Source organism: Pteropus medius, unplaced genomic scaffold (genome assembly GCF_902729225.1).
Source record: "Pteropus medius unplaced genomic scaffold, Ma_sr-lr_union100, whole genome shotgun sequence".
NCBI classification, from domain to species: domain Eukaryota; kingdom Metazoa; phylum Chordata; class Mammalia; order Chiroptera; family Pteropodidae; genus Pteropus; species Pteropus medius.
In genome coordinates, this window is record NW_024351730.1 from 38,045,595 (window position 1) to 38,057,162 (window position 11,568).

The window sequence follows — 11,568 nt, forward strand, 5'->3', positions numbered from 1 at the left end:
GGAGCTACAAAAAAAGAAGACAAAGAGAGTTTATTTTGTTGTTTATTTTCAATTTCACACTTAAAATGACTAGAGGATATCTTCAGAAATATTTGCATTAAATTTGATAAAACTGGTGTAAATACATTAATAAACTAATTTATTTGATGGCTAAAAGAAATAACAAATTCACAAGTGAAAATATTAATTAAAAAACTAAATAACAGTCTATGGCCATGCCACTCTGAACAAGCCCGATCCTGTCTGATCTTGGAAGCTAAGCAGGGTCGGGCCTGGTTAGTACTTGGATGGGAGACCACCTAGTAAGACCAGGTGCTGTAGGTGTAAAAAATAAAAAATAAGGAATTGTAAGCTGACAAGGTCCTTGCAATCTGTGAGGTCAACCAAGGGTTGCCTTGCCTTAAAAAAGCAAACAAACAAACAAACTAAAAACTAAATAATGCTTTACTTCATCTATAGTTAACAAAATATAAATTAAAATATTTTTCATTCTAATTGACATAGAATTATTTTTAAATTTTGACTAGGTAATTCAAAATAGGTGAATATGTGCCTATTGTACACAACCAAAAAAAGTATGATTTCTTCATGAATCTACCCAATATAACCTATGTTGTTTCCTTGCCAAAAAATGATTAACCTGAATTTAATCATGAGAAAATAATCAGAAATATCTGGATTGTGGAACATTCTATAAGACAATTGGCATGACCTCTTCAAAAATCTTCAAAATAGTATGATAAAACAAAAAACAAAAAACAATGGGAGCATGGTAACAATACACAATGTGCAATTCTAAATTGGCCCCTGGATTGAAAAAGAGAGAAGAAATATTGTATTAGAAGTCCTAGCCACAGCAATCAGGCAAGAAAGAGAAATAAAAGGTATCCAAATTGGAAAAGAAGAAGTAAAACTCTCATTATCTGCAGATGATATGATACTATATTGAGAGAATCTTTATCAATGATTTCAGTAAAGTAGCAGGATACAAAATTAATATTCCGAAGTTAGTTGCACTTTCATACACCAATAATGAACTTTCAGAAAGAGAAATTAAGAAAACAATCCCATTCACAATTGCATCAAAAAAAAGTTAAATACCTAGGAATCAATTTAACCAAAGAGGTAAAAGACCTGTTCTCAGAAAAGTGTAAGTTATTGAAAAAAGAAATTGAAGAAGATATAAATAAATGGAAGCATATACTGTGCTCATGGGTAGAAGAATCAACATCATTAAAATGGGCATAGTACCCAAAGCAATCTATAGATTTAGTGCAATCTCTATCAAAATATCAATGGCATTTTTCATAGAGCGAGAACAAATAATCCTAAAATTTATATGGAGCCATAAAAGATCCTGAGTAGCCATGACAATCTTGAGAAAGAAGAACAAAGTTGGAGATATCACACTATCTGATATCAAACTATACTACAAGGCTATAGTAATCAAAAGAGCATGGTACTGGCATAAAAATAGATACATTGATCAATGGAATAGAATAGAGACCCAGAAATAAATCCACAACTATACCCTCATTTAATATATGACAAAGGAGGCAAGAATATACAATGGGGTAAAAGAGTTGTCAATAAATGGTGTTGGGAAAATTGGACAGATGCATGCAAAAAAAAAAAAAGAATCTGGACCACCTTCTTACACCGTATACAAGAATAGACTCAAAATGGATTAAAGACTTAAATGTAAGACCCAAAACCATAAAACTTCTAGAAGAAAGCATAAGCAGTAATCTCTCTGATATTGCTACTAGTAATTTCTTTTCAGATATATCTCCTCAGGCAAGAGAAACAAAAGGAAAAATAAACAAATGAGACGACATCAAACTAAAAAGTTTTTGCTCACAAAGGAAACCATCAACACAATGAGAAGACAACCTACTGAATGGGAGAAGATATTCACTTATGATACATCTGGTAAGGAGTTAATATCCAAAATATATAAAGAATTCGTGCAACTCAACAACAACAAAACAAACAATCTAATTAAAAAATGGGCAGAAGACTTGAATAGATATTTCTCCAAAGAGGAAATACAGGTGGCCAAGAGACATATAAAAATATACTCAAGGTCACTAATCATCAGAGAAATGCAAATTAAAACCACAATGAGCTATCACCTCACACCTGTCAGAATGGCTATCATCAATAAATCAAAGAACAGCAAGTGTTTTTGAGGATGTGGAAAAAGGGAAAACCCTTATACACTGTTGGTGAGATTGTAAATTGGTACAGCCACTATGGAAAACAGTCTGGAAGTTCCCCCCCAAATTAAAAATGGTTCTACCTTTTGACCCAACAATTGCACTTCTGGGTATTTATCCAAAGAAAATCCAAACAATAATTTGTTAAGATCTATGTAACCTTATGTCATGGCAGCACTATTTACAATAGCCAAAATATGGAAGCAACCTAAATGCCCATCAACAGACATTGGATAAAGATTCATATATAATGGGGATACTCAGCCATAAAAAAAAAATGAAATCCCACCATTTGCGATGACATGAATAGACCTGGAGGGTATTATGCTGAGTGAAATAAGCCAGAGAAAGATAAATGCCGTATGATTTCACTTATATGTGGAATCTAAGGAACAAAAAGAACAAACTAATCGAAAATAGATTCACAAATATAGAGGGCAATCTGGTGACGGTCAGAGGGGAGGGTGTGGAGGGGCTGGGAGAAAGTGGTGAAAGGTTAAAAAAATACACATCAGTAGCTGATAGACGGTCACAGGAGTGAGGAACACGCCATAGGGAATGCAGACAGCAGTAATGTAATGGCTGGGTATAGAACCAGAGGAAAGAAAGGGTAATCACGGAGATCGTTTCATAAACCATACAAATGGTTAATAAAAGTACTGTATATTTGAAACTAATAATAAAATAAAATAAGAAGGAAGGAGGTTATTTAGCTATATAAAGGGCATTTGGGGGATAATTGAGGAAATTTGAATATGGACTATAAGAAACTATTATTACATTAATTTTAAAGTCTTGGAGAAATAATATTGAGATTTTTGTAGGAGTCTTGGGAGACACATACTAATACATTTAAGAATAAAATATGATGTTTTCAACTCATAAAGGGTTAAGCAACAACAACAATAAGAGATTCTAATACAAGGCATTGACCACAGTATAATTTATAATAGCAAAATAATTATTATAGTCTGAATGTCTACATTTGAATTCTTTATAATATAACAAGGTTATATATATTAGATATCCTATGTTTTGATTATTTTTCCTTCAAGGAACATGTACTATTTAAGGGGAGCCTTTCCAAAAGGTTGCTTTTTCAAAACAAAATAATTTTTAATGTGATTTCTTCAAAATATAAGAAGTACCAATGATCACCAAACCTAATATAAAGGCCAGTAAGTTTCTTAAGTAGCATTCCAGTTCTTCATTACCAACCCCTTCAGATTCAAGGATTCTGTGCATACAAGCCCATTGGCAAAATGAAATAAACAAGCACATTTTTTTCAAACTTTGGTGCCTGTAGTCAAAATAAGTACTGAGTAGGAAAGAGGGAAAGGAGAGGGTAAATAGCCATGTATGTACTGTGCAGTTTAAAGATAGAAATAATAGACTTTGAGACAGTTCAGATTTTCTAGAATAGATCTGACATTAAGCAATTAGCAACTAACACCTTACTAGCAAAATGCAAGATATATCAAGAGTAATCATGAGGAAGGAAAAATAAAGTGATGAGGCATAAAAAGTTATAAAGACAAACTTTTCCTACTACTCTTTTTCTCTAAGATCAGTCCCAGCACCCACATAAAACAATCTCTCTGGATTCCTTTCCATTGTACACTGAACAATGATCTCATGTCATCTTTAGCATATGTCTATAGGTTACTGATTGTTCTATCTCCCTGTTGCCAAACAATAAGAAGAGTAGAGAGAATTGAGTTGCAATGTCTTAGGTCTACAAATGGGACCATTTAGAAAGGCGGTTTTCCTGTGGAACCTGTCTTCTCTGACTGAAACCTTTTCAATAAGACTGCTCATTCCTGACCTCCTGCCCCCTTGACACTGATCTGTCCTAAAGAGGATGCCAATATATTGTCTGTCAAATTTATATTAGAAAGCCATAGCATAAGGTCCCTATTTCTACATTGCACACAATGCTTTATGTCAAAGTTTGATAAACATGAAATCACATTTTCAAAGGTTAAAAAAACGAGTGTCAGTCAGTCAAAAATAGTTGACCACTGTGAGTGTCTCACTGGTTGACCTTGAACTCTTCCATGACTCTGAGGTCAATGATATGTCATTATAGGAAAAATTTCTTATAGATTTATGATAAGCTCACTTCTTTGACTATGACCTTGACACTAGAAACAATTTTAAGTTGTCCATCTTCAAACACCTATCTAATGAAAGAAAACAGAGCTATAAAGGAATCAATCTTCCTTTCAATTGTACAATGAACTAACAATTTTCATGCAATGAAATTGATGTTAATAGAAGTTATACATGCATATCTATGAGACAAAGAACCCAAAGATTTCAATAGAATCTAAGACCCAATAAAAGAGACAAACAAGTAGAAGAAAAACAAAGAAATGTTCAGTATTTACCACAGACTCCATTTTCGCCTCTATTTTATTTATATATAATAGATTTTATTTATATATAATAGAAGAAAGTTAGCAGGTAGAATTATGCAAGCATCTTTAAAGGTCTGAAAGAACTGTGAAATTCACCTTTCATTTTATTATAGCTATGGTATACCACTTAAATATTACTATTAGGTTTATAATATGCCATACAAATATGTTAAGGCTATCCAAAGATTATCAGGGTCAGTTTTTAGTATCAAATATGAAAGAATTAAATATAACCTGAGACAGGGTACTCTTAGTCCTTAGTAGAAAATGTCATATACAGTTAATTACTCTCAAGTTCTTTCCTGAAATAAAGTTTCGTTGGCTAGTCTTTATTTATTTGGTTGGTCGGTTTTGCCTACCTGAGAAAGAGAAAAGAAATTAATTTACATTTCTCTTTCTTCAGTTTCTCCAATATCAATATTATGAGCAATCAGATAGATTTTAAAGGAATGGCACAGATCTGTTGCACAGACATGATTATAATGAACATCTTTTTTGTTTTTCATCTTTTGAACATTAAAAGTTATCATCCTCCTAAGGATGCACAATGGATAGACAACATACCTTACAATTTCTCATCTATGATTTAAAAGAAAGTGATATACACTTGAGTGTTCTGCAGAAGTACTAGGGCATAAATATTGGCTGCTGTCCTTAAATATTTGTTAAGCTATGTGTTTACAAAGTTTTCAGCCATGTACTTTGTCTTTCATATCAGATGAAGTGTGACTGAAAATGCTAGGCAGCTAGGCAGGTTTACTATTATTTAGCAAACAGTTCTTTGACCTATTTGAATTTCTAACTCAGATAATCAAGTTCACTTTAGTGTCTATGTACATAACCTTACTGCCATTTGTTAAGACTTAAGACGGTCACTGAGAAGACAGCCCTTAAACCTTATACTTAGTAACTTTAGACTCACATCTACTTGCAGGAGGAATACATGACAGATCTATTGTTCTGTATTAGCAGGACATTGTCCCAGTATATGAACACATGCAAACTACTCAGGAAGGCCTTTGAATATTTAAGGCAAGACACTAGTGGCTCATCCCAGTGGGAACCACAGAAAAGGGGAACCTGATTAAATTTAATGTCATTGTCACTTTTTTTTTCATTGCGAAGAATTATATAGGTAGCCATAGCTACCACACTGTTCAGACAGCATGACCACAATATTCCCCCTCAGAGGTTGGCGTCAAGGACTGAATTATTCACTCAAAGAATGTGATTCATTGCTGGATGTGCTTCTTACAAGATTAAAAGAGTCATCAGTATATAAAATACACATACATAGGGGCAAAAGTAAAACAAACCATTGAAAAGTTTTGATCACTGATAAGCTTTGCAAGAATAAAACATTAAAAACTATACAAATTTATTTTTTAGTATAATTTATACTGTGAACCCAGATCTCTCTCGCTCTCTCTTTTTAAAAAAAAAATCAATTTGAAGTTAAAAAGTTTTAATGTAAATTGTTGAGGAGTTTAGAACAAGATCTTATTCTTATTCCTTTTAAAAGGGAAGCCGTTTACTCAATATTTAATGTGCTCCTCTGTGGTATGCAATATCTCTGGGTAAAACCTACTAATTCATAAAAGAGTGCTTGTTGAACAACAGCAAATAAACGTAATAACCTAACAATGTTTACCAAATACATTGTCCTTTATTAAAATGTGATTTCTCTTAAGTCTCTAAATTTACAATTTTCTTTCTCTTAGGTAAATATTTTCAAGTGTACAGGATCATTTCTAAATACATATGTCATCCAGTTAAGTCAAATAAATATGATTTTTAAGTAAGATTGTTGATAATTATTTTTACTTACTCATCTAATCAAATAATATCACCAAAAAAAACATGCTATCATTTAGTCATCTATGTTAAATTGCTTAGACTTCTTATCTTTTTTACTAATATCAAGCCCTGCTCTTTAAAAGGCAATATAAAACTGAATGTTAGCTGATGCATAAGGTAGTCCACCAGCGATGTAATTGGTGGCTTTTGATAAACTCGGGGGAATAGTAACAAGCTTTCACTTGCAGAATGTCAGTTCATCAGTTCAAACTCAGTCCATGTGGGCCTGACTGAAAGCCATGCCACCTGGGTGTCATTCACTGGAGTTTATAATATGAACTGGAGGCAAACTCAGTCTGATTAATGGTGGACACAAGTCTACAACCCAGCACCCACCATCATAATTGGCTCCCTTGTTTGAAGTCTCAGGAGACTGAATGGGCAATGGAATTTGAACTACCAACTTATTCTGGTCTCACCAGGGAAAAATGAAGCCTCCCTGGTGGGACTACTTGGAGAAGCTGGTAATGCAGCTATTGTGCCTCAGACCTGTCCTATAAATAAATAGAAAGCTTTCCTTTGTACAAGTATGTACACACTTATGCACCTTTGAAACGCCAAGCAATTCATTTTGCATATATAAGGTTTAATTAATGTTTTTTTATGACTACCTTAAAAATAAAAATGTAAGTGAACTTCTTTATTTGTTTTAACTTACTTGGCAACCATTTTGTTAAAGAATAGATCATATTATCTTCTAGTAAAATTTTATTTACTGAGATGAAATCACATCTAGAATGTTCTTAAATACAATCTTATTCTACAGTATGAAAACAAGCTAATGTCAGAGTCAGAGATCATATTTCTATGTTTAAAAACTTCTATATAGATTCTACATATTGATTATTTAAATTAGATGCCTACAGAGATATCACTTAATTAAAGTTGGATGATAACCATGGAATTTATGAGAAGAAACTGTAAGCAGAGGAAGACTTGGTGATGCAACTCTGTCCTTAAAATACCAAGGGATATTTTCCTCGGTGAAATGTTAAACAATGTGCCTTCAAAAATAAACTGACAATGCCTTTCCTGAGGCTTGTGGTGTGGTCACGGTGTTGATCTTGTCTTTTCTTCTCAATGTGCTCCCATACCAGAGACATTACAATGGTCATTCACAAAAACTACAGTACAGAGAAGTTTAAGATGCTTCTTCTGTAATGTTTCTTTTTTCTATCTACAGCTGGTGTCTTTTTTTTTTTTTTTGGTTACCTGAATGGATTTCCACTTCTCAGTGATACCCTCTTGGCATTCATTGTGAGGATAGGTTTAATCAGAATATTTTAGTGTCCTTCAGCTTCTGAGTTACCTTTTCCCCTTTACAGAGTTTTAAAGCAAGTTTTGCTAATGTTGAATATTTTCTTATTAATGCCCTCAGTCATATTCTTTTATAATTATCTGAAACTCTCTAATAGCTGCAAATAAAAGTGAGGAAGTTTTTAATTAAGGTCTACATATAAAGTATTTTTCTTTTCAAATGGCTATCAACAGAAAAGAGATTCTTAAAAATGGAATTACTTAACCACAGTTTCTGATATTACAACTGTAAATGTTTCTGGCATTTATAGAAATAAGGGAGAATGAGGTAGAAAATAACTAAATTTAGGCTCTCTGCTTCTTAGTCTATATTCTATTTAAGACTAATGATGAAAAAGACTCAATCCAAGGTCACTACTAGAATTTTCCAAAAACAGATATTGAAACACCACAAATTTGAGTATTTTAGTGATTCTATGACCTGTATATTTATATAGCTACCATATATGATGTCCTTACTATGTACCAGGCACTGAATATAGTACTTTACATTACAATATTAAATTAATTCTCACATTATCAAACCTATGAGGTGGGCACAAATATGCCCATTTCACAAATGAGAAAACTAGTGATTAGATAGACTAAGTAAACTGCCTAAGGCCCGTAATGATCTAGGAGAATTTGGACTCATATTTGCCTGACTTCAAACCCTTTGCTCTTAAACACTGCATTATACAATCTCCCCAGGTTTATATAAACAATTGGATATTCATCAATGTGGATTTTTTGATACACTATTATTCAAATATTATCCCTTGGAAGATATTCCCTGGCATTTCTTAACTTTAGCTTTGATTTGTTTTTGTTGACAAATTTAAGACTTACCAGATAGGTGAACTTGGGTATATCATTTTATCTCTCTCCCTGAATCTCAATTTTCTCATCTCAGAAATGAGTTAAATAAACTGGATGAGGCTCTAAAAGTCTGTATCAGCTTCTGCTGTATAACAAGCTGTGCCAAACTCAGTGACTTAACCAATCATGTATTAGCTCATGATTTTGTGGGTTACAAATCTGAGTTGAGCTCAGATGATGGTTCTGCTTGTCTCAGCTGGGTTCAATCCCATTTTTAGGATAATCAACCATCTTGGTTTGCCTGAGACATAGTACTCTCAGTGCTACAACTGAGAAATTTCTGAGCAAATCAGTATGACTTAGCCATCCTACATATACCTGTGGTCACCTACTGTTTAAGCCTTCAGTCGTATGTGGCAACTGGCTGGCTATCACCTGAAGCAACAAGGTAAGTGAACCACAAATATGCCAGCCTTCCCCTGATTCATTTACGTCGTGATAGATATAGAATTCCTAAGAGCAACAGAGAGGCAAGTCCCAACAAACAAAGTATTTCTTTTACATTTCCTACTCTCCCATGCTTTAAGGCCCAGATTCAAGCAATGAAAAAACAGATACCTTCTTTTTAATGAAAGACTATGTAAAGTCACACTGTAAAATAAAAAGAAGTATACAGAGGTATAGAAAGAATTCGTAATCATTTCTGCAATCTACTGCAAGATCATTTCCTACCCTGAAATCAGAATGTCTGTGCTTATCTTCATGCTCTATCTCAAAACATCCATGGCAGTAACAGAAATTAAATGACAGAAGTTATAATCTATCTGTTGTTATACTGCCCTGAGTAAACAATATGCGACTTATCTTGTCCCAGGACTGCTTGGATCTTTTAAGTGGGAAACAAACAAAGATTACATTTGCAATGATGATCTCTATATCATCTTTCTTCTCTTAACTTCTATTAACAGATTAAGTCTGAAAAGATATTCAAAACTGGGATTATGTACACTGAGTAGCATTTCTCTGTAGTTTCGGCTGTGCATTAAAGGTGTCCCAAAAGTGTCAGTGACCCAGGACAGTATAAACTGAGGGCAACTTAATGATAATTTTCCCCCCTTTATAATATAGACACTGAAGAAAGAAACTGAAGAAGATACAAATAAATGGAAGCATATACTGTGCTCATGGATAGGAAGAATTAAAATTTGTTAAAATGTTCATACTACTCAAAGCTATTGATAGATTTAATGCAATCCCTATCAAAATATCAATGGCATTTTCCACAGAACTAGAACAAATAATTCTAAAATTTATATGGAACCACAAAAGACCAAAATAGCCACAGGAATCTTAAGAAGAATAAAGTTGAACGTATCACTCTACCAGATATCAAACTATACTACAAGGCTATAGTAATCAAATCAGCATGGTATTGGCATAAAAACAGACACATAGATCAATTAAACAGAATAGAGAGTCCAGAAATAAACTCAGCTATATGGTCAATCAACCTATGACAGAGGAGGCAAGAATATACAATGGGATAAAAATAGTCTATTCAATAAATGATGTTAAGAAAAGGGGACAGATACATGCAAAAAAAATAAAACTAGACCATCTTCTAATAAGAATGAACTCAAAATGGATTAAAAACTTAAATGTAAGACCTAAGACCATAAAACTCCTAGATGAAAAGAAGCAGCATACTCTCTGACATTGCTATTAGTAATATTTTTTTCTGATATATCTCCTCAGACAAAGGAAACAAAAGAAAAATGAACAAATAGGACTACATCAAACAAAGAAGTTTTTATACGGCAAAGGAAACCATCGACAAAATGAAAAGACAACCTGCTGTATGGGAGAAGATATTCACTTATGATACATCTGGTAAGGAGTTAATATCTAAAATATATAAGAACTCATACAACTCAACAACAACAACAAAAAACAAACAATTCAATTTAAAAAATGAATAACCGTTTCCCCAAAGAGGACATAGAGATGGCCAATAGACACATGAAAAAATGCTCAAGGTCACTAATCATCAGAGAAATGCAAATTTAAACCACAATGTGATATCACTTCACACCTGTTAGAATGGCTATCATCAATAAATCAACAAATGGTGGTGAGGATGTGGAAAAAGGGAGAACCCTCACGCACTGTTGGTGGGATTGCAATCTCATCTAAGGTTCGGAGTCTTTTCCAAGCTCACTGGTTATCATCAGACTTCAGTTCCTTGCAGTTGCAGGACTGAGGACCTGTTTTCATGCTGGTAGTCAAAGGAAGCCATTCTCAGCTCCTAGAAGCATCCCATGGTTGCCTGACATATGCCTATCTCCCAAATATGGTAATTTGCTTCTTTAAGGCCATGAGGCAAAGCTCTTTATCTATTTTGAGGGCACCCTGATTAGGTCAGGCTCACCCCCAAGTAATGCCTCTTTCAATTAACTCAAAGATAATTGACTAGAAGTCTTAATTGCATCTGCAAAATCCCCTCTACCATATAATCACAGGAGTAACATATCATATCCCCAAATTCCAGTTCACATGCAAGATGAAGGGAATATTCAGAATGTGCACACCAAGGAGTAGAAATCTTAGAATTCTGTCTACCTAAATGGAAATACTAGTTTAGAGAATTAAAATACTCAAAATTAATATACATGCATGGGACATGTCTTATGCCCTGATTCTCTTAACAGTTACATTTATCAAGATGTACTATTTCTCTTCTTTTGTTGTGTCATTTGCTTTTAATGAAAAATGATCCAAGATATAGTCTTTTAAAAACTGTTTCTTTATTTTTTGTGTAAATAATCAAATTATTGTCCAAACTATAGTCTATGAACGCTTTTAGGAGCCCCATATGAGGAATTTTTTCAAAAACTTGCTACGAAATATTCCACTTTTCTTGGAGAAGAATTTTTTTTCTCTTTTACACTGGAAACATG

General features: G+C 33.4%; 1 pseudogene; it reads left to right on the plus strand.

Moving 5' to 3' along the window:
- Positions 1–205: 205 nt before the first annotated feature.
- Positions 206–324, plus strand: LOC120588449 (uncharacterized; annotated as a pseudogene).
- The last annotated feature ends 11,244 nt before the right edge of the window (positions 325–11,568 follow it).